This window comes from Cydia splendana, chromosome 12, assembly GCF_910591565.1.
Source record: "Cydia splendana chromosome 12, ilCydSple1.2, whole genome shotgun sequence".
Lineage (NCBI taxonomy): Eukaryota > Metazoa > Arthropoda > Insecta > Lepidoptera > Tortricidae > Cydia > Cydia splendana.
Window position 1 is genome coordinate 8,116,855 of NC_085971.1, and position 25,287 is coordinate 8,142,141.

Below are 25,287 nucleotides of genomic sequence, written 5' to 3' on the forward strand. Positions count from 1 at the left end.
AAGCTCTGAGTCACTAGTAGGTATGAGTTATGAGGTGCCTTGGGAAGTAACTACTAGCCTGACTTAATCAAGCTATTTAATTCCCATTAAGTACCTACACAAATTCGAATCAAATAAAAAATCTGCATTGACAATTATAACTAAGTATAATTTATTAGTACTAGTATAGTAGTAGGTAAATTATATTATTATATCTATAATACACTATCTGGAATATTATTAATTATTATAGATAGCAGGCGTGTTTTCTAGACTAAGTATTTAATTGAACTCTGATTCATTTTCTATTTAATTGATAACCGTGTACCGATCAATGAGTCAAAGTCAATCGGCCATTTAAAACATCAGTGCACATTGAATGTGTCCGACATTTCTCACGGGCTAGTTTCACCTAGTTAGCCGAAGGTGACCGCTCAATGGATTTTTGTATAGAATGGACCCAACCGGAAAAAGGAGGGGTCGCTCGCTTATGTCACTTGTTTTTGTTTCCAAAGATACACTGCGCACTAATTTTGTTTTTTTTGTCAACCGTAAAATTGTAGCTACAGTCAGCTATAAGTATTCGATCAATACTTCGACTATAAATACTTCGACTGTCACTCGTTTAAAAAAATATTTATTTAAAGATTAGACTTTCCCATAGTATGAACTAAGCTTACCCAAATTAAAATACCTACATGGTAATCGTTGCTTATCTAACAGACATTTGCGCAAACAACTATGATCAATTTATCGGCCTGACAGCCTGTCAGTGCTGTCAATACCGACACTTCTACAATTAACAAACCAACAAACACAAGAACCTGAGAAAATATTTTTTATAAACATTTTAAGAAAGTTCACCGAATAACAATCCTTATAACCACTACATAAGAACGTATGGTGATGAATCATTCGTGTCTATACCGATTACTCCGACTGATCAATAAAGTAAAAATTCGTTAAAAATACAAGATTAACACTTCATCTTCGTTATCTCGGTGTTATCAGAGATATGTGTCCTACAAATGCCCGAGCAACTAGGACTGGTATAATATGTATTTACTTAGTTGACAGCTTCGAGATAATCAATATCACGAAATATTCGAATAATGATTGAGATGTATAAACTTCACACTATACATACCTACCTACCAAAGTACCTACCTATGTTTTTAAATTCCAGAGGATCATCAGTCTGATTACTCAAACCGTCCCAAGTTGATAAATGAGTTTTATATTAAATACTTAATACAGAGGACAGCCTGAGAGCAGCTATTAAAGTTTTATATTACTACATACTGACACCTACTAACATTTCAGAAAGTATATGGATACCTGTAGGTGCCGAATCCTACATCGCAGTACCGCAACAGAAAACTGTATTGCCGACATGATTTTTGTAGCTTAATATTTTTTTTTACTGTGTAAGTATAGGTATGTTCGTTTTGTAAAGTAGGTATGGATCTATGGGCCTTAGTTGTCTGAGAATAAATGATACTTGATTTGTATCATATAGGTACTTATAATATAATGACATTACACTATGTAAATATTCCTTGAAACAATGTAATTAAATATCTGCTTTTTTTGTATACAGATGCGTCAGTAAAAATCAACGAAAAATAATACTTAAAGGTATAAAAATACGTAAGTATCTATAGGAAACCGGCTTGTTTATTATCTTATAAGCATTTGTTTTCCTTGAAAATCTGCATGGAGTAATGAATATAGGTAGGTAATTCAAATTCCATCGAATGGCCTGACTAATTCGCGGATTACGCCATGCACTAATCATATTACTAATGAATAAATAACTGGCAGGATGTGACTGATAACGTTATAATATATGTTTATTATAATGTTAATATGAAATCGGGTATTCCTTACACCGGATATGTCTGATAAGGAGTCGGCTAGGCTTGAATTAGTTAAGTGCGGAAGATCGTCAATTTATGTATTTGACTTATTTAAACTGAAATTGCTGCCTATCAGTAAATTATTTGACTTAAGACTTTGTCTTACAAGATTGAAACTAAGAGATAAGTAAGTACATATTTAAACCCGTAAATTAAATAATGAGAATAGTTATTGTAAGATTCATTACGTTGCGTTGAAAATAAAATGAAAATTTTGCTTTCTAGAATCTCTGTAAATAACTACCATTAAATAAGCAGCTAAGTTAGGTATATGTATTTAAACAAGATTTATTTTACTGAATTATCTTACAAGATTGTCTATTTATGAATTGTATGTTTGTAAGATTATACGAAGTGATAATACATATAAATATCTATGTAATATGAAAAAATATTTTTTTTTGTGAAAGTCAGCAAACGAGCAGACGAGCCGCTTGATGAAAAGCAGTCACCGTCGTCCAACTCGTCCATATTAGACATAACTTAAGGTGGTATTCCAACTGACTAATTTCTTTGTCCAATGTGTATTTGCGTCTCACATTTTGCATAGTGAGAGAGTGAGACGCAATGCACATTCGACCAAGAAATTGTACCTACAGGTGGAATACCAACCTAAGCAACATCGGAGGAGCCCTTGAGAACCCTGAATACACGCTTCCACTGTAGCGCAAAAGAAATACCTCAGGAAGGGAATACCTTGTTGTATGTTAAGTTAAGAGCGTCAAAGGTTGTATCGCTTGGTAGTTAACACCCAAAAAAAAAACAATACAATTATGTAGTTAATCGATGAGTACGTCCTTCAAAATCTCTTGTAAGTTCCCCAAATGCCCGCACCTATCCATGTTTGCTCTATCGAGTGTGGTCCTTGAAATTAAGTTGATGCGTGATAAATTATATCAGGCGATATTCTGAACAAATATTGGCCCAGGCGACAGTTACGAGTTGTGTGAATGAGTTTCCTTGTGTGATTTTATCTATTTCGTGGAGTTTTCTTGGGTTTTAGGCGTAAGATTAGATTTGGTTAACTAACCTAGTAAGTTTGATTTGACTTGAATCGTATTTTAGATACCTACCATTGGTTATGACGTTAAATTGTAAATTCCAATTGAAAGATTTAACATCATCACATGTAACTAAATATTTAATACACATGGTAGGCAGGTACCTACTAATCATAAACAGGAAAAAATCTCAAAGGAATACAAAATAATTATGTAATTATTATAGTATGTCTCAGCAATGGCAATTTGTAGATCATTTTGCAGTGCTAATGTGTACGCCTTGGATATTATGCAAAGAGCTGGTAATTAGACTGAGGTGAACGCCCTACTTGCTATTAGCAGTAAGGCTCATTTTCGCTAGACTTGCAGCCAACTAGTTGATAACAAGTCTTATAAGAATTTCTAGTTGGAATTTCCATATGAAAATGCTCATAGTATAACCTCTCTTTGTCAATACATTGACATTACTAAAGCTAATATTTTCTATTCAAATGGAGCATTATTTTTAAATTATGGAACAAATGCGAAATCATAAGGCTTGAATAGTTAAAACTATAATTTGGGATTTGCAAGTGCTGGTGGTGGTGGAGTCAATGTTTAATGAGGAGACACGTGCTCAGTTTCCCACTATGACAATCACTGGAGTTGTCAATTTCTACCAATAAATACCCCGATGCCTGCACCAGAACGAATATCCGATAAACTCACACACAAATAAACATAATACGTAGTTACATTTCAGTGCAAATTACTTACGCCGATGTGTGTGTGAGCGTGAGAAAACTACGACGGAAATAATGATGCTTGTGTGCACCAATACAAATGCGATTCCTGTGTTCGGATACGTCGTTCACCACACACACAGTTATCGGCGCACGCACACAATCGAGGATCCCGCATCAGACTAGTGCTACAATACTTTACAAAGTCCGTCATAATGAAGATGCGCGCTTTTCAATTCATTAATGAGGCTCCCACAATGTTATCGACATTATATACTTTGGATGATTTTGTCAATAGCCAATGAGCGGCAGACTGCATGATCACCAGCTACTTAATCTGCGGGATTTGTTTAAGGAGAAAGTCAATGTATTATAATTTAAGCTGATAAGGCGTCAATGGAAGTGAAACTGAGAAGTAGCTGATGCCAGTGCAATTGCTTCAACTGTACACTGGCGTTCAAAAATGCATGGAGATGTTTCAACCGTAATATTAAGGAATTACGGTCCACATCTATCCATGCACTTTTGAACGCCACTGTACATATATATCGTATATATAAATTAGCAAACAACATGCTGAGTCAATCAGCATTCTCATTACCGGTAGACGGCGAAATGGGAATTCGTGAGCCACGGATCACTTTCCAATAAGAATTTACTGGCTGGAAACTGCGACATTCATAGTCATTAAATGTTTCATGCCGAAGCTTTAGAACGGGCTAACGAGTATCATCCGACGTCATGTCACAGTGTTACATATACGTTATGATTGTGCAATAGAAACAAAAGGTGTCGTCGCGAAGTCGATAGCGGTAATTCACAAAAGCTTCGTCATCGCCTGAGGAAGATCATCATAAGAGTGCTCTAAGCGACATATACTTGTCACGAATCTGGAGGGCAAGTTATACTTGGGGTGTGCTGACAGTCGAGACAAAATGTATAGTCCAGAGCAAACATGCGCAGGGGCAAAGAGATGCGCGGTAACGAGAGCCGCGGTAGACTACGTCCATATTAATAATCGAGGGTTATTACGCGAGCCCTCATTAAGTCGTCCGCCGCTCGCCCCACGAAACCGCAGAACACTGCTAAATAATTACCCCCGGCCGCTTTCTTCACGAAAACATCGTAAAAGCGCATTAAACAACATCTACTAAGTCGGCGCGAGGAATTACAATAAATAAGGTATTAAGCCCGCGTTGTCAGGCCGGACCGAAAATGTCGAAAAGCTATTAATGGAAATAAAATTGAGCGAAGTCTGAGAGAACGATTTACTTAATACATTGATAATAAGTGGAGGGAATGTATGTAAAATGTTGCACGTAATGGAGGTAGTCTCGTTAGACGTGGGAAAGCCGATGGGGATCGAATCCGGCTACTACATGGTAAGGATCGCGATGTCTACCGTTAGGGTTTAACTTTAAACCTTCATTAATGGTAATGGTCCTGAACTTGGAGGCTGGGAATGGCTCTTTTTGCGTGAGCGCCGGGCGAGGCGCGTTACGGTAATAGCCGTGTTCGACACGGGGCTCCGGACCAGCAAGTGTACGTCTTATGAGATTCCTGGGATGTTTCCCTCTATGAGATGTAATAAGCTTCTGCATGTGCCAATAAGCTCTTTCTCTAAGAATTATGGCTGCCATAAAATTTTTAGTAAGCCACATACCTAACTATACTGTCAACAATTTAATGTCGCGTCGACTTGCTGAAAATTAGGTCCAATATTAGGTATTCAGATTGTTTTTACGATAAACAGGTGTTCTCGTTAAGATCCCAAACGTATTTCACTCGAAAATTCGTTTGTATTTGATAAAAATTTAATCCGTGCAAGATTTTACATCCAGAAATTTCTCCATCATTTGCTAATTAACGGGTATTTTATGTAAGTATAATTAAACTTTCGTAAACTTTTGAAATCCCAGTGAAAGCCATAATTAAAACGTCTGTCATTACACACGATAATGAAGTGACAGTGCGAATTCGTAAACCACACGACGCGTTACAAAGACGAGACGTGAAATGGGAGCCTCACTTGTTGATTAACGAACGACGACTTTACTTTTCCATTAATTTGAGTTTTAATTAACCCCAAAACAAAGCGGCGCGTGATTAACCAAATTACGAAGTTAATTAAACGTTAAACCGAGCTTCAAGGATCGTAAATACTCACGAGGTACTTAATCGCCGAATTGAGATCGAGGGAGATGATGATTTTATGATTTATTTGCTTGGAAAGCTAATTGTTATGGACGCCCGCCGGCTGTCGCCATTGTAACCTCGATCGCTGCTGCCCGAAGATATCAGACTTGTTACTTCTATCGGCGATTACAATCTCGCTTTGAAAAAGATTAACAAACACTCCGTTCTTTATACAATTAGGTACTTTTGATGATTTGTAGTATTTAAACAAAGCTGCAGTGATTCGTGAGGTAGACATCGCGTGAAGCTGCAGGTACCCTGGCGGCGCCACTCCGCCAATCTACTCTTAGGAACCGTCAATTTGCGTCTGTAATTATTGCGGACCCTTCGATACTTATTTCTATTTTTTCTTCACTTAATTGTTGCAACAGATGACTTTTTTGTCGAACGACCTCAAAGAGAGCGGAAAGGCATCAAACGGAGCGTCGAATTTGGAAATAATTATACATAAATAGTCCCTTGAGCGGCCGATTAAGACAATTTCCGAGGCAAATTGCCGCAGACGAGCATAATAGCACACGCTCAGCTCCGTCATAAATAAATCTGGATTACGTTTCTGTACGAGATTAAGATTGATTCGATCCCGATGCTTTCTGCTATTAAAACCTACATAATGCCTCGATCGTGTTAAAACTTTAAATAATCACGCCGGAGCCGGAGCATAATTACAATCGACAAATTGCTGGCCGTCATTAAGATGATAACGGGTGGATGGTATCGGTCGGTTCCCAATAATTAATGATCGATACATGTGAAATAATTAATTAGCGGCTCAGGTCGATCCTAAGGCTCGGAACAAAAAACAATGACGTGCGGTTTTGGTTCTGGCGCCGCGACATCCGCCGCACATCTCCTATAATTTGAGACCTCGAATTAGTTTTAATTTTATATCTCAGCGATGAGCGTGACGCCATCTTAAAGTTCCCGAGAAATGTGTCATTAATGTTAATTTGAATGATTATTATTATATTTTTCTTGGTTATGATTTGAATTGGGATTCCGGTGTCTCAAGTTTTTGTGTTGGTTCGTTAGTGTGCGGAACCACACAGGCTTTCTCGTCGGAGACGTTGTCGCCCAATAATTACAGGGCTTATTACTATAGGTAACCGAGAGTTGGCTTCAGGATATTCAACATTAGTCTGAGCTGCAGAGAGGCGAACCTGTAAAGGATTCTAGAGTCAAGTTATACTAGAGTATAAGGTAGAGCTCACAGGCAAGTGAGACAATTTTGTGAATATAAATGGTGTCGACTTGTAATGTCGGAACAATTACCAGCGAGGGCATTAAGCAGCAAAGTTTGGTCTTGTAATGTGCTGACTCGTAATGGTCTGCGGGTCACTGGCGACTGGAAAATTAGTTCACTTTAACTATTATTTAATGTCGTTTTATAATGGTAGTGTAGAAAGAGTTTCAATAAATTGTGGGAATTTGAAGATTTGAATGAAAGAAAGCTTGATGACGGTTTTGTGAACTGTTTTTGTTTACCTTCACCGAAATGTGGTGGTGAGTCCGATTCAATCATTCAAGTTGTAGAAAATGTACCACTTTGTATCAAATTATTTCTACAAAGTCAAAGTAATTTATAAGTAATGTTCTGGTTTACCAAAAGTTGCAACGATCATCAAAAAGGATGCAAAAATGATTCCATGTTTTATCCAGTTCGTTTCAATACAACATTTGGCAGCCAGACTCTTATACCTACCTACGATTAAAATTCAGCTACCCTCTATAAACCTTGTTAAAATATTTAGACATCACGCTAGAAGCGAACACGAAAAAGGTTCTATTAATTCGATCAGCCTTCCGAGAAGCAACGATAGCATGATACTGGTATGTAATTACATGAGGCTATTAACATCGGCCGTGTACAAACATGGCGTATGATTGTTGGTTTCGTTTTAATTGCGCACACGCATCCACCAGTTAGCTCTCCCTGATTTACTCGTGAGAAATGTAATATTAATTTTATTGACGTTTCCAATAACTGATAACTCACAGGGGATAGAGATTGCGCGGAATTGGAATATTAATCGATTTTCGCAGTTTTATTACTCTGCTCTAGTTTGGTCTATATTGCTTGCTTTGACTACAAATTTTACCTTCTTTTTTTAAGCAACGTAAAATTGAAAAGGGATTGACCATGTCCTGGTAGTTTTCATGCACTCCATCCTTTTAGCGCCAAATGAAGGAACGTTTCTACCTAAAAAAAACTTACTTGTGTTATGTACTTAATTAACACATACCAGTAAGTACCTATATAAATAAAGAGTTGTCACGTGATGGTAGGAAGGAATCCATGATCCCCCTTTTCGCCTCTCCGAAATCGCTTAAAAATATTTACTTACTTATTATGAATCTTATGATAATAAATAGAAAGAAAATTGAACATTTACAACGATTCTGAAGAAATGGTGTATGAAAACGGCATGAAAAATATAGTAGTCTAATAGAAAAAGTTACTGCCGCGAGCCTAAGGTAAAAGCAAAATAACGTTAGCAATAATAACGTACGACACCGCGGCAACGACGACTCGAGAATTTCATATCACCACATTTACATGTATTCCATTCGCAGAACTAGCGGCCCGACCTCCCCGTCGTTATATCCGGGGAAAGAATATCTAAATTCAATTACAAAAAGGCTTCTCCGCGAGGTGTGCCGCTGCACCCGCGCCTCCTACGAAAAGGGTGTATAACAACTCAATTTCTTCACGTTATTAAGATTGTGGGGTGCGCTGGGGTGGCTTGTAACACAAAAAGAATGCTAATTTAAAACTCTTATTGCCGTGTTTGTATGCGCGCGCGCTTTATGTATCATTCTCGTAACAAAAGGCGGAGAGAGCCGCAGCCCGAGCGCGTAATTTCAATCTAATATTCAATTTGAGAAGTATCGCGAGCTCGAGCCGCCATCTTTTATTTATTTACTCGACTTTGAGCGTTTTCTTCGGGTTTCTTGCTTGTCGTTGTCAATGTTTGTAATAAACGCCTACGAAATTGCTTTTATAAATCTCCTTTTTAATTTATACATTTGGCTATCAATTCGGGACCGTATTGATGAAACAGATAGGAGGTGATCCTCGGATCTATAGATAATTGCTTCATTCCAACGGGCCGAAGAAAATAAATTTCACCGGTTACAATAGGCGATTTCCTCAGACTGCTCCTAAACAGGGGGCGATAGACGGATAATGCTTAGATCGTGATATATTAGCCTAGGAGCTAATGCTTACCTATTACCATACCACACCTTGAGCATACACCTAACGGACTCATTTAAACTTGGTTACAATGTAATGCGCAATTTACAAACCATACTTTCTAGTCAGGCATTGTTTAAAATGGATCGTGGATTCGAAAACTCCCTACGAGCACGATATCTAGAGATAGACCTTTGAAGCCAAGGTAAGGATAGGCTAGATACGTCGAAGATTGTCGTGTGGGAGTGACCTCATAAAAAGATAGTTTTATTGTATATCCGGTGGCAATATAAAATGCAAGAGAAATAAAACGAGGCGATGCGGGCCCTATCGATGCACCAGCATGCACTGACTTGCATTTGTCAATACACGTTACAAGCTTCGGTCGCTGTGACCTGATTTCGAGCCCGTGTCGCTTAGACCTTCAAAAATATGCGATTGTATTTTATCCACGCAAAGTAGGTAATACTCTTTCACAAGAACTCAAATATAATTTTCTGAGTGCGGTTCCTTATGAATAGGTACCTAATGTTTGCTTTATATTAATTGCTGCTGGATATTTTTATCATAAAGTATGACACCAATTCCGAAAATTTTATTAAGTAGACTAGTAGGCGTACCTGATTTTTAAAACACTGACAATGATAACATTTTTTTTGTAATAATAAATATAACGATTACGAAACCAGTTAACAAACCGCTATCATTTTAAATACAAACCTCATTATTTTCCTTATTATTGCAATTACGCTAAAGTAACAATCGAGTATTGTAGCCGTACCGATCGCCTAGTAGCTGCTAAGTATGATTTTTAGCCTCTTACTGTGTGCAGAAAGCGTGTGCGGGCGTTTCCTGATAATTTGCCTGCGTCGCGCCTGCCCCGGCGCACCTAGCGGAACCTCCGCCGTTTCGCCACAGGTTTGTTTGGGGAAGGGGACGCGATCCTTACTTAACGATCACCTACTTATTTTTTCGTTAAACGAGTTTACTAACCTTCGTCAATGTATTGTGCTACGTTCCGAATCGGAAATTGTAACAAATAAAGAGCCACCTACACCGTTTTTAAAAGTTGTAAGAGTATCTTAAGCTCATCAGAGTTTAGGACAACATATAAAACTTGAAAACTCATTAAGAAGTTTTATTTTCTAAAATAAAACTCGAAGGTGCTCTTGATGACCAGCACTTCTGACTTAAAAGTGGAACATAATAAAAAAGGGATCAAGATAAAATTGACATTGTCGCATGATAAATGATCAGATTTAAATTTAGGAACCAAAACTTAAGGCAGCGCACCTCGAACGCGACGAGGCCGTTTATAATTATAATTAATATTCTCACCGTATTAAGGTGGTCGGCGGAAAAAAAACGAGATTCGACGCGAGAATTAATAACAAACAAATGGGCTACCTGCTATGTTTTTTGTGCACCCTACAGGTAGACGTTAGGACCGCGATGATGAAAGGAACTCATACGCGTCTGTCTTAGATTTTAAACAATAATGTCTGATTTTGACACGGTTGCACCTTTTTATGTGCAACATCGAGTTCATTCACTGGAACTAGCTTCGGTAAACAAGGCAAAAAATGATGCATCGGAAACAGGAGTTCACTACTGTGAGATAAAAACCACGTAGACGTGAGTATGAGGTCGAATGAATGCGTCTAACTGTAACCTTCTCGCAAATGTCGCCTACCTGATGACAATTATAGATGAAGCACAAATAAGCGCTCTGCCTACGCTCTCGGGTTACTCCGCTGTGACTTATTAAAAAAGAAAACAAAAAGTAAGCTGCATTGGAAACAAGAAACCAACGATTCGAAATCCGGGACAAAAGAGAGGAACTCTCTAAACGTGATACCATAATGACAAAACAGAAATATGATTTCGATTAAATGGTGGGATAGGGACGGGAAGATCGGGTGCTAGTGTGGGTGCGAGGAGCACAGGGCCATGGTTAATAATAAAAATATTTTATTTGTATAGCGGGGTAAAACACCCCCGCTGCGGGCTGTTTGGTCGGGCCGGCATCCATCATCATTATATTAACCGATTTAACACTTTTGAACAGATTCTTTTGACGGTAGGTGGTACACGCGGGGACAAATGTGCGGATGAAACTGGAACCGTTGGTTACAGCTTTAATCGTTAACATTTATAACCGCGGCTCGAAGTGCCGCTGCAGACGTCTGAATTTGATGATACAGCAATTCATCAACGCTGTATCTCGGTCTAGGTTCAGCCTCCATGTTAGGCAACGGATTCCAGACCAGTCTATACAATTCCCTCTTTGGTCAATCTGCAAGCATTAGTAATTACATGAATGCGGCTCGCGGTAAACTAGGTTGTATATTTTGAACAATATTGTAAGTAAACCTATGTGATTAAGTCATATCAACCAAATACAGTTAACGCTATCCTCACCGGTTGTATTTATTGTAACATTTTAATAAACAAACTTACAAATCGCTGCGCAAACCCGTTCAGTAGTAGTGCAAAAAATAGTAAGTCTACATTTGGTAGCCAGTACTTTAGCCTGCCCAGAAGACTTTATAAGGCGAGCGTCGGTATTATTTGATTGCATAATTGATAACATTTTCATGTCAATTATTTTCCCGTATAACATTAATTGACGTTTAACATGTTCATGTGATTATAAATATTGAACAGTTCGGCTCGGCCGGGTCATTTAAGTATATGACGAATTACCGACTGATCAGTCCATTCAGGTATAACAATTAAATGAAATGATGCATGTCGATATTAAAGTAGGTATTGATATGCAAAGTTGTCCATTACCGATGCGGGCGGTGCCCGTCCCGTGCTCTACTTTGTCCGACTGGTTGTATTTACAAGCTTAACTCGTAATGATTCTAACTATTGTTGGGTACAATTTTCTCACGATAATGAGTAATCATTGTCGATTTGTGTTCAGAAAATACTTGCAAGATTGTTGCAATTAGGTGAACGGCGGGAAGGGCTCGCATGCCGCGGCGCATGTTAGCGGCCTCACCCAATAATTAGAGGCAGTGATTAGATGCGAGATAAGCCTCATTCCGCTAATTACTCCCTAAAGCTAAACGAACGGGCTTCGGTTTTTGCCATCGACATAATTTAATAACCAAATTAACCAGGCCGATTATATAGATAGTACGCGGCCTCGAGCGGTTCTCGCTACCAAGCGTCTGTAGTGATGTAGTCGCTCCAGCGCAGCGTGTCATCGACGCAATCTCGCGAGGTCAGAGAGGAATGACCATGTAAACATAAACTCAACATCTAATGAAAGCAAGAGATGTTCAGTTCTCACTGCAATCACTGTTATTCAGAATTAATTCCCATTACTATCAATTTAAAACGCCAGCACACAGGCACGGCCGAACGTCGCGTGTGGCTAACTCAATAAGGGCGATGCTTAGTGCTTCTGCTTGATCACATCTAATGAACGCAGACCAAGTCTAACAAATTTCACGCCACGGTGTTTAGATTATTATCATTTTAAAGAATGCATGTTTTTGTACCTTTTTACTTACTAAAGTACCTACCTAATAAAGCGGTTACAATCGACAATATGACCTAGCGACGAACGAATCCCATTAACGTCGCAAAGGTTTAATTAGGGGTACTCCGGTCGCCCACGTCAACGTCTGTGTGTGGGCAATCGAATTAGACCAGCAGACAATAGCGAGTTACCACCCTACGTCAAAACGTTTTCTCGCAATCTTGGATCGGGATTAAGGGAGTCGTCTCGCACGTTTTATCTCCGATTGTCCGCGTTAAACGCGCACTTGAGAAGTCGCCCCTCTAGAGGAAAATTGAAAGCGATCGCTTTCCCCGCTATCTTATCTGTAGTGTTAGACTAATTAATCGATGTAGCGCGATGATCGTTAGAAGTAAATAATGCTCGCATTGAGCGGAGGAGGTGATTTATAGGTGTGAATAGACAAAAGTGTCGCGGGCGGAGCGGGCACAATGGTGAGGAATGTCGTCGCAGGCCGGTCGTGCGCGCTCGTGCTCGGTCCACGCGGATTATTAATAACGCCAGCGCCCGCGCCGACTCGCCCCGAGCGACCCTCCACCTGCGTCGCGAGCAAGCCTGACCATCACCCTTTAATTTATTCACGATGCCTTTTAATGACCGTATTGATGCAAGATTCCCGATCGACTAATTCTAGTGTTTGCGAATTTGATTTAAGATCAATCAATCTTTTGGCAAAATTCGTAAATTATTACATTCAGTCTCCCCTATCCCGGCTCCCTAACAATGCATAACAATAGAGTCGCCGTGGATTATAACTAATTCCCCAAATTGTGTGGGTTCATATTTGCGGGCAACAATAAGACAAAATAGTGATAATGTCACATGTGCGTACAGTTTGTCGCATTTGGAACTAATTGCGATATTTCATAATGTTGCGATTATTGAATGTAACATCTGCCCGATGTGACGTACTGAAAGACAATGGACATATACGAAAAAAACACAACTTAAAATATTATACTCTAGAATAGTTACACTCAATTACCTGATACTATTTATTCTGACTTAGGGGAATAATCTTTCGACAAAAAGATGATGTAAAGAAGATCACTTTGTAATGTTTTGTAACAAAAACAACGAAAGTGGAAAGGGCAAAGTGCTGTTCGATGCGTGTCGAAGTGAAAATGCAGTATGAAATTACGAATCACGACTTATTGATACCGATGTTAGTAAATGAGAGCACTTTTTGTCGCCGCAGCCTCAGCCCTTCGTGTCACGTCTCAAACTCGCCACATCAAAATTGAATCAGAAAAAACTACAGCTTACCAATCAGCATGTACTTCATTATCCATCGTAACTATATTCGTGTTCATTCGGAAAAAGTCGTAGTTTGAAAACACTTGGTTACATTAACTATTTTTGGCCCATTTATTTGGGAAGTTTCTGAATGTGTTCACCTCACGACTCGTTTTTTGCTGTTTCCACCGACCACTTCTTACGCAGTGATGTCGTGAATGCTCGATTCGTTACCGAAACTATAATTAGTTTTACCGTTATTGGATATTTTACATTTTCAATGGGTGGGCTTGTTGATTGCTGTGGACGACGAAAAGCGTGACAAGTCATTTGTTTATTTTCTAAACTACAGATTGACGAGACGTCATTAAACGTTTTACGGTCCAATTTTATATCAATGTAGTTTCCATTAATGTTCAGAGTCGCGCCGTATGATGAACCTATCACGGATTCGTGGAACTGGCGGTAACAGGCATGTGGACCTACAATAACAGATTGCGTGGTATAATTAACACATCTACTGCTAATTGTCCCTGCCCCGCGACAAAAACTGGTAGTTTCGTGTAACACTTATTAGGCATGGCAGCGCGCCTTTCCTTCAAAATTTAATTATCGACATTAGAGCTGACACCAAAAACGGCGACAAGAAATTAGGCGTCGACGTGAACAAGCAACTGTTTGCAAAACTGTTTACAGGCGATTCCGTTTCGATTTGTAGAAAGTCGATAATTGTGTATGACGCCCGAAGCGCGGAGGACAGTCAATTATTCAAAGTGTAATAATTGATTGGATTTTAAATTTAATGACTCGTTCGAATGTTAGTTGACAATAGTAGACACGGGGTCGCTAAATGGATGGCATTATGTCCATGCACGGCGACGTCAAATATGAAGAATGATCTCCCACATTTGTCCTGGACGTCCCGGCTCCATTCAGCGGCGGGACAAAGCACTACACTACAACATTACATTTGATATTCAATCATTCATCATTTATTATTTTGTTGGTTTTTATATCCTACATAGAAATACTCAAACGCGGAGAGATCTAAAAAAAGCTAAAGAAAATAATGAACTCGAACGGATACGAAGACGCGCAACAATACCACTTATTGCTGTTCTATTTAAACTACATGATGAAACCGTTAAAAGCTAAAAAATAAATTAGCATGAGCATGCAAAGACAAATAAAATAAGCTAATTCACAAGTCGGCAACAATGTACGGCTACCAAATTATGGTACAAGTAACTACATATTTGAATATGTTTCACTCGTGATTGCTGCGTTAACACCGCGGGCCAATGATGCCCTGGGATCGTAATTCTTCTAGAAACGTCGTAAATATTAAACCCAACATGCTTGTTAAACCTTAACTTGAAAACTTTAAAGATTAGAGTAGGTACTTTGTCTGTCTAAGAACCATTAAAAGCTAAGCTTACCCAGCGTTCGATTAATGGAAAACTCCTGATCAATGTACTTATGTTACATGGATGTGACATAAATGGAAGGAAAGTACATAAAGTTAGTAGTAAGAAGTTTAATTAATCTGCTAGCTGACGTAACACGGTTCGTTTTCTTTCTATTAGTGGCCGAAAGCGATTTGTTCAATTGATTCGCCGAAGCGAGCTCCAGTCTCAGCACTGTTTGTGCTAAGAATTTGTGGAGTTAACGTTTCTAAAGATCAAAGCGAGAATGATTAGCGGATCACTTGTAGATACTGTGTTGCATAAGTGGATACTAATAGTGTTCATAGATATGTAATTGTGATTTACGTTTTAGCACTTCGTTACCGCCAAGGATAGCCAACATTGCGTACAAATACCATTTGATCTCCACGACTGAGCGCGCTGATGACTATAATTATTATGTGGAGGTAATTGTGGAAAATTATTGTAATAAACTTTCGAAGCTGACGCCATCACAATCGAAAGAGACAATGTGTCCCTAATGAATACCGGGGCAAGTAAAAGAAATTATTTACGCCACACAACAACAGTGCTACAAATATGGAGACATAAAGATGATGTAGAAATCTGGGTAATGATGTAAAGTGAATGGACAACGGGGTAATTACTGTGTGCACCAGTGGAGATGCTTTGGTGCGTATCGTCACTACGTTAATTGTCGAGCGTTTCTTTCAAACTTGGATTCTGCTGCTATTGTTCGATTTTACCGCATTTGTGTTTTGAAAATCGGAGTCTTTACTGAGATAAAGATGCGATTATTTCGAGTTTTTAAATGTATCTATCTAGGGCTAAGTTTAGTTACCTTTTCAAGCCGCAAGAGCTGTTCTGTTTTATCATTAGAGATTGAAACAAGTGTGAATCGAATAATTGTTTATCTTCAAATAGTATAATAAATATTCGTAGATACTTTTCCAAAATTTATTATATGATGGTTATATGATGAAAGATGAGGGAACGTTATTCTCAACATCCACCCAAACTTACTACCTATTACTGAGCAGGGTCGTTGTCGAGCTGTGTCAAGTAAGTATTGAGTGTTAAATACCTCTGTTATTCACATTAAACAAAATATGTTGTGACACAATAGAGCCAGTATACTAAAGCTTCTATTAGCTCTATTCCAATAAAGAAGACGACATTTCGAAGACATTAAAATTCTCTGGATCGTATAATTACATATGACACATTTTAACATTAAGGCGCCCACGCTCGTTGTGTTGTGCCTCTAAACTCGTATAATTTGTGTTAAAGCTGTAATATATGAGACGTTAGGAGTCCCTCGCGTTCCGTGCATTCGATCTCTAATAAAATTATCAAAATCTAAACAGGTTTTACGAACGCTAGTGGACTTATGAATGGAAATGGTCTTCGGGAATCCCAAATATTTCGAGGAGTCGTAAATAATACGCGGCGTGATATTTCCGCTGATCGATTTTATTAGGTTCATCCAATAGAACGGATCTGCGGAATCGCTACTGGATATCGAAATCCGCACCTAGATAATATTAATAAGCGACTGTTATTTCAATGATTTAATTATAATATTATTATGTTTAAGGCGCGGCTAACGACAGCCCAAGCGTGTTTTCGTAAGCTTATTGCTACTTAATGCCGTTCTCGATACAAGATTTAATTGCGTAATTAAAGATCCAAAGTAAAAATAATTAACGATTGCGTTTGTAATATACGTACAAAGTTCGGATTAAGAGAGACTCGAATGGTCAACAAAGACGACGCGACGATAAGTTGATGTGGCATACGCCTTTATATCATAAAGAATAAGGACTCATTATTAGGAACACGAGTGCAGTGCAGTTAATCACATACATGAAAAATGTTAAGGAAAATATATGACACCAATATAATGTTAATATCAGTGTTTACAATCGCACTTGCATATTTGTCGAAGCGCGGTGATGACGAATAAGTGTAGAAAGTAAGTGTAGTGTATGTATTTTTCATCTCTCCTCACTTAAAATACACATTTCGTAATTTTTTTGAGCGATAACACGTCGATCTAGTATGCAATGGCAGAGTCGTGATTCAGCCGGACCACTTAGGTATAGTTTTATGCCCGTAATTATTCCGAGCACACGTGGACGAGCTTTATGGCTGTACATGCGTTGCCTTATAACATACTCACAACTATACCCCCTACATCGTACATCTCTTCAACCTGCTAGTAGAATTACACCTTTATCTCGCCCACATAAGGGTTCGATTTGTCGCGATACGCCTGAACAGGATAAGAGATTACAAAAGTTTACAAAGTTACACCTTTTTGTTTTATAGGTTAACGACTCTACTATTAATAGTCCCAAACAGCTGCAGGTATGCGAGGAAGCTTATAAGATTATAATCAGTAATGCATAAATTATTGATTTAGGTATTGTCAGCATCTAAATATCAGATCTGACAAAGCGTAACGATTCTAAAATCAACTTTATCGAATGAGGCGTATGTGCGCGTTCGGAATTTTCACCACCTTGTCTGCTGTGTCTGAAATATCGGAAAACCATAAGGACGTATCTACTAGTACATGTAAGTACCTAAGTAATATGCGTGGCCAGTTCCTTTTTCTTTGAACTTGGCTGGACACGATACGCTACCGCGTGTCTATATAGATGTCTTACTTACTTTTGGCTTGAAACTTTTCCTACCGAATGAATTGTAGGTACCTAATATTAATTGTCTTAATAATATATAATTCATATTTATAACTCATCAAAACACTCCGCCAATCCTAGTTCAAAAAGAAGTACGGATGTGTAAACATTTTTAATCGGTAGCTATATATATAATGTAAACATTATGCCAAAACATATTCAACTCACAATAAAATCGACTGTGATATCGTTTGCATAATAAATATAATTTATCACTGACACCTGACAAAAACGCTGGTGTCACCCAGGCAGGTATCATCTCTAGACAATGATATGAACACGATATACGTAAAACCGGTGGCAGTAACAAAGCATTTATAAGCCTAGCAACCTTGGGGATTACTCGTGGCAATGGAGTGTAATATAATGCCGTAGAAATTTAAAATAAAGCATTGACAGAAGACACACACGATGGTCTATACTACCTTTCGAATTATAACATTTATAACTAAAGGATCATTGCATAGATAACACTTACTTAAATACGTAGAGGTTAAACTGTCTAAAAACTATTGACAGGTTCTCTCATATTTTCTCAAGTCAGGATACACTGAACTTGTATGAGAGTCAACGTACAGAAAGATATAATTATGTAGGTACAGTCACCACACGGGATTGTTATGCCATTTAGGGTTCTTGCTAAATTGGAAATTTTATAGCGTAAGTATTGAACAACCAATTTAGCTGGGACCCTAAACGGCGCAACAATCGCGTAGCGTGATGGTACATATTTCTGACAGGATTTAAGAATATGTCGGTTACCAGAATGACTCATATTTTGATTTACTGGCCGTTTTAAACGAACTAGAAATTGAGAATAGCAGTTTATTATAGCATTTAAGCATTTACGTAGGTAGTGATGGTTTAGAATGCCCGTAAATATCCAAATGCAATAGAAATGTAAAGCGCATTGCTAAGTAAAAGAAGCCAAGATATCAATTCATAAAGGTAGAGGTTGAAGTTAAGAATACGTTAGGGTCCAAAAATGAGGCTGGCGCAGCGATAATGAGAGCCAAGCCAGTCGAGTAAAACCGGTAGTAGGTCCATCTCGGGTCATTACTTGCACATTCTGTTTATTAACGATGTGGTAATACAGATTTCAATCAAAACTGCTGTTGATTAATTTTCTACTTGATTACGGTAGCCTGTTCCTCTATTTTTTAAGTGTTATTTGGATGTAGTGAACCCATTTTAGCTGTAGATTCTTTAAAATTCGACATTGGACATAATTGAAATAGGAAGTGAATTAATTAAGATTAGAATAATTTATCTATAACACAAACATGAGATTTAGATCATCCATTAGTTGTTAGAAATGACGGCATATTGCTCGCGGAATCTGGGCGTGTAGGATATGACATATTGCGCCTTTGAGAATATAAAGACGTATGTGAAGATACGCTTACGACGAATACGACATTTTTATATTAAAACAGTGATATTATAATGTTACACTAAATTTCAAGTCACGTCATTAATTGTTATCTCTATGGTTTCGCGACATTATCTTGGTATATTCCACTCATCTAATTAATACACATCCTATTACAAAAGCCTTGAACTTTTGATACTAAGAAGTGGACAATGGAGGTTTATAAATAAGTTTAGTTAGTCAAATAGCGAACAATCAAGGCGACGGACAGAGCCGCGTATCTAAGTAATTAATCGTGGCTTATGATTGATTAAACACATTAAACCCGAGCACGATTCCCATTTAAATATTAAATCTATTAGGCAAGTGACATAATTCTAAGTACAGTTTTAATCTGAATTATTGCATGAATCGTTTGACATTTTAGTTTTGGAAACAATATGGGTGGCTCATGCATAATGGATGACGGTCAAACCTAATGGAAAAGTTATTGAGAATTTATGTAAAAGCAATAAATAGTATAATTGCTCGTTACAGATAAACTAAGAGAATTATGTTAATAGAAACACGAGCAATCAGTAAGAGCTGAAATCATAATTGCAAATTTTGCAAGAGAAAATAATGGAATAGGTATAATGAGTTTCAAGAGGCTAGTTTAATGAATGTCCACTCGACAATATTTGTTAAGGTAACAAGGTAAACGAGGATATTTATCGACATGAGGTTGTCGAGTGGGCAACCCTTTACGTGCTCACACCCATGCGGCGCGCGCTCGACAAACACGCGCTAGTGATGCGTAACGCAAACTCCGATGTCGATATTTACCCGAACACGGTAAACACTGGCACTCGATATTTGTCCAACTCGCGAGCAAATGGCGTGAGGCGCTCGGGAGTTGTTTGCGCTAGTGAGATTCACATGACCGCTACTGTAATTAACGAAAACTAACACACAACATACAAATTTCAATATGGTAGCGTTATGGTTAAACATTTATCTAGAGCACGTCATACCAAAAAAAGTATGAGTGAAAAATGATATGTGACTTAAGGCAAGCCTTAAACGTTAGGTATGTTGTAATTCAAAAATGTATAATCGTAGGTACCATTTAATAATTGGGTAGCTATACACATATTGGTATTTTGTGCGTCGGCTATAACAAGTATACCTTGACCAGGGTTATAAAATAAAATAAGAGGAGAGAAAAAAGGCACGTTAAGCCATAACTTCATTTTGAATTCTGTGCAGTGTGTTCCCGTATCAGCTTGAACGGCGCAGCAGGGGGCGCCATCGTTCTCACCTCGAGCGTGTGGTAGCCGGTCTTTAATAAGTATCGATAAACTATGTCGATAAAATATGAATATGTATAAATATTTTCGATACTGCCTAATTTCGATTAACTACGCGACATGAATGTTTGATCCACTAATGCCGTTCGTGTTAAAATGTTAAAAAGGAATATCTGACTCGTAATCGATTGATATTCATCGATAATCGCTCGTTTGATAAACTGAAATTCCGTACGTGGCTGTGAATACATTCCATCCTTTTCTTATACTCGTACAATTTATATTTAAATTTGTAGAATTTGTTTGAGTAGAAATTTTACATCGTAACTGATTTCGGATCTTTTTCGATTTGTTTGTTCAAGCCGTAAACGCTGTTCAATACCTATGTTCAAGTTTAGATTTGTATAACAGATATTTATGACTATCGATTCGAAGACGGATATTCGAAGCTTATTATTTTTTTAATTAAAATTGACCATAAATCTGCCCTCATCCATTATGAAGGTAAGTTATCATTGTCATGCGCTATTCAAGTGTAAATCTCCATAAATCGGCGCCAATGTTTAAAAATAAAATATTTTGGGACCCAAAACGGGTTTTCGATTTCAATTTGTAAGTCGAATTGTTCGTTATTCGATTAATAGTCGAGTAAGTGTCGCCGGGACAGCACTAATTAATCTCAGAACCGTGTTTCACATTAATTAACGAACTAACACCTCGACTGCCAAGCTATACACATCCTAATCTCAACTATAATACGATTGCATTTCGTTTAAAATTTAAATTTAAATCTGAATGTAAGCGTACCTGTCTACATAGTGCGTTATCGTTAAGAATAAGTGTGACAGTGTGAGGTCTGTTTAATTCATTCGAATATAAAGTTTATTTTTTTTCGCCTCGAGTCGAAATGTCATCCGCAACAATGAGTATGGAACGACCGTAATTAATAAAAAGAGTAGTTTACACGATATAATCTGCCTGAGCTGCGCCTTCCGTGAGACACGGTATTATATTTTTTCAACACCAATTAAATAGTGACGCCTAAATGTGACCGAAACAACATAACTGCCAACGGGCATTAGTGTGATGTGAACTGTTGGCACGTTGGATCAGCGTGGACATGCCATTACGAATGAAGAAGGTGAAAAAATGGATATAATTCACACACCGGTAAGTTATCCAAACTTTTGAAAACTGCAACCTGTAGAAACCATTGGGTTAGGCTAGGATAGATTGAAGACCCCTCTAAAAAAAAATCGTTTTATTTAAAAAACGCGTTGGGTCATATGAAAATTTTGGGATTATAATATCCGAGTTTAAAATTTTCGGAGATGAGATGAGATAGGTACCTAACCGTCTTTTACATAATGGATTACAAAGAAAATCTAATAATTATTTTTAAAACACCCTCATTTAGCTTTGATACACAAACGCACACATTTATGAAAATTATCAACAATCCTTTGGCAACGTATTTTTGGTGAGAGTCATAGTTGTTTGCATTGGTAAGTGGCAAGGGGCGGGGCACATTGCTCATAAACCGATGGCCGCTGGGGCAGAAAGGTTCTGCAGTGGCGACCGCGAACCGGAAAATGCAACAGGACAAAAGCAGATCTCTGGTCCGGAGCCTGGACGTCTTCCGGTCGGTATGATGATGATGAAGTTTTATTTTAAAGAAATTACAGCTGTTGGATAGCCGCCAAATAAAGAAATCTATAAAAATGCCCGTATGAAATGACTTGATCATTATTTCGAAAAACGAGAAAAAAAGTTGAAACAGATACAATAAGTAAACTACTTAACTAGTCCATGTAGGTACATATGTAGAAACTTTCTTTTTGATCAAAGATATGGCAAAGTGGATGCCTGGAGGGATTGCTTTCGGACTTTGAATAATTTTACGGTTTAGAATCACTTGTTTTTAGTCACTCGCGCGACATGTTTCGGAGAGCCTAGGTCTCCTTTCTCAACAGGACCTTCCAGGTTTTCCTTTCAGGTTTGCTTTCGGACTTATTTAGACACAGGAATATAAAACTAAATTCAAGCCAACAAATCACTGGTTCTCAAACATTAATGCTCGTATAATCGTTACCGAGCGACACAGCATGTCCACCTTTTTGCCGCCGTCATCAAATGGTGATTGTCGCATTCCCAAAAACTTAATTGTGCTGGGCAGTGTTGATTATATGGACATAATTATATACGTAACCACATCCGAAAATGTTATTAAAACGCGCTTAACTCGCGCACTGAGTGGGGAAAATTGAGGACATAATCTCATTGTAAAGGGACAGCTTTGATTACTAGCCTTGGAAAATAGTGTAAGTGAGTGGATCAACTTTTTTGTTGTTATTCTGTCCCGTCAACCAGGCGACAATAGTAGCACCAGTTTGTTAGAAGAAATGTTAAACTTCGTTCTACTAATATGCTAAGTAGATGTCCCATTTTGGAAAGGGTTTACAACCGCCATAAAAATGTATGTTAGGTTATTTTCAATACCATGAAAACCATAGTTTTAAGAGTGACCCAGGCGACCATAACCATGGTAACGAGTGACAAGAAAAAGTTGATTCACCCAAGTATGTAATCACAATGATGATATGTATACCAATGGAAAATAAATAGTAGCATTGTTAATTAGAAGTATCTACTTATTACACCGATGCCATTGCTGCAGTGTTCTTTCTAAGACCCCGCATCCTAAAGATTTCAAATATCTCAATACAGATTCTCATGAAATAAAATTTGTCCAACCAAGGTACCAAATGGATTCAGTAATAATACATATCAAAAGCATGCAATAATTTGGTAGCCCAAAGGTCATGGGTAATAAGATTCATACAAGAAAACACGATAAAAAAATTGGAAACTAGTACCACTATCTTTGATCGCCAAACACGTCATCTGACGCGCGCGGCTATAGCCCAATATCAACCTTAGTACATTCCGACAAGGTTTAAGATGGCGCGGTCCACACAATAGGCGACGTTCAAACGGTTAACTTTTATCTGTATGTGCAGTATCTTTAACATTTCGCAAATGAACCTCTGTTACATCTGCAGCACTATTAAGTTATTTTAAATCTAATAATAAAATATTTAGTCCATTAATACAGCCACACCTGTCCCGATGCGTATACGGCTTGTAATTATTATGCACATCCCGCAGTGGCCCGGGGGTACTATTGTTTTAAGATGATTTTTATTGCTTTTGGTAACTCCGAACAATGGGATACTTGGGAGGGTAATTTGGGACGTCGGATGCAAGTCCAGGGGACATTCGAGGTTTTTTTTTAATTGAAGAAGCTTTGGGTGTAAGTAGGTACATTCTCTAAATTTTTTGCAATGTTGGGATAGTTGATTTTTTTTAGCTTATACTTTATTAAATTCTTCTTCTTCTTCTGCCGTGCCTTATCCCTTTATTTGGGGTCGGCCCTCCTCGTTTTACGGCGCCAAGACAGTCGGTCTTGGGTTGTCTGCTTGTCCAGTTGAGCTCGTTCTAGATCGTTAGCAACGGTTGTCCACCACGTGGCGGGCGGTCTCCCTCTACCTCTCTTTTTATCCGGGATAGCCAGGGCCTTCTTTACAGCGTTGTTTTCGTCCCGTCGCATTACATGACCGTACCATCGCATACGACTTTCCACCATCTTATCCACTATGGGAGCAACTTTAAAAGAAGCTCGGATATATTCATTCCGCACTCTGTCCAATCTTGTTACTCCGGCTGCCCACCTTAGCATTCTCATTTCAGTCGTGTGCATCTTTTGTTCATGCTGCTTTTTGACGGCCCAGCACTCGCTACCATACATCATGGCTGGTCTTACTGCCGTTTTGTAGACTTTGCCCTAGAGCCGGATCGGCATTTTTTAAATTATTATATAAATATATAAAAGTACTAGCAATTAGGAATTAATTCCATATAAAGAAACACATGATTATAATAGACATGTAGTAAAGTTTGAGGATTGTCGGCATTTTTTAAATTATTATATAAATATATATAAGTACTAGCAATTAGGAATTAATTCCATATAAAGAAAAACATGATTATAATAGACATGTAGTAAAGTTTGAGGATTGTAATTGTAAGTCAACATTATTAATTGAACTAACTTGTTTGTTTAAATACAATTTTAATTTCGTCGTAAATTTAAGAGTAAGACTCTTGTCGGTGTAGCTCTCTCCATTTGACTCTATCTATGGCCGCCTCCTTGATTTCCTTATACGACATTACAGCTACCTTTTCTTTTATTTGTGTTATGAAAGAGAGAGATAACTACTAGAAGCGTTTGAAATGTGGTGCTGGCGGAGAATGGAAAAGATCAAATGGACAGAAAGAACCACAAATGAAGAAGTGTTAAAAAGAGTAGGAGAGAAAAGGCAACTGTTGAGGTCAATAGAGAGTAGGAGAGGGAAATTGATTGGCCACCTTATACGACATGACGCTTTTATAAATAATATAATAGAAGGAAAGATTGCAGGCAAGAGAGGAAGGGGAAGGTCGAGGATAAGCTACATAACACAAATAAAAGAAAGGTTAATTTAAAGTACGCAACATACACTTTTTCATTTCAGAAGTAGGTACGAGTAGTTTGAGGGACTGTGTGGGTCCCTATAATTTAATAACATGCGTGACTCTCGGCCCGATTCGAACATTAAGATACGTCAAATATTACGTCTAGATACGATATATATTATGCATTAGATATGC

At 38.1% G+C, this 25,287-nt stretch overlaps 1 protein-coding gene across 4 annotated transcripts in view; it reads right to left on the bottom strand.

The window, feature by feature from the left end:
* Positions 1 to 25,287, bottom strand: part of LOC134795411 (zinc finger homeobox protein 3) — a 140,484-nt gene that overhangs the window by 103,796 nt on the left and 11,401 nt on the right. The gene's annotated exons all lie outside the window — the stretch shown is intronic.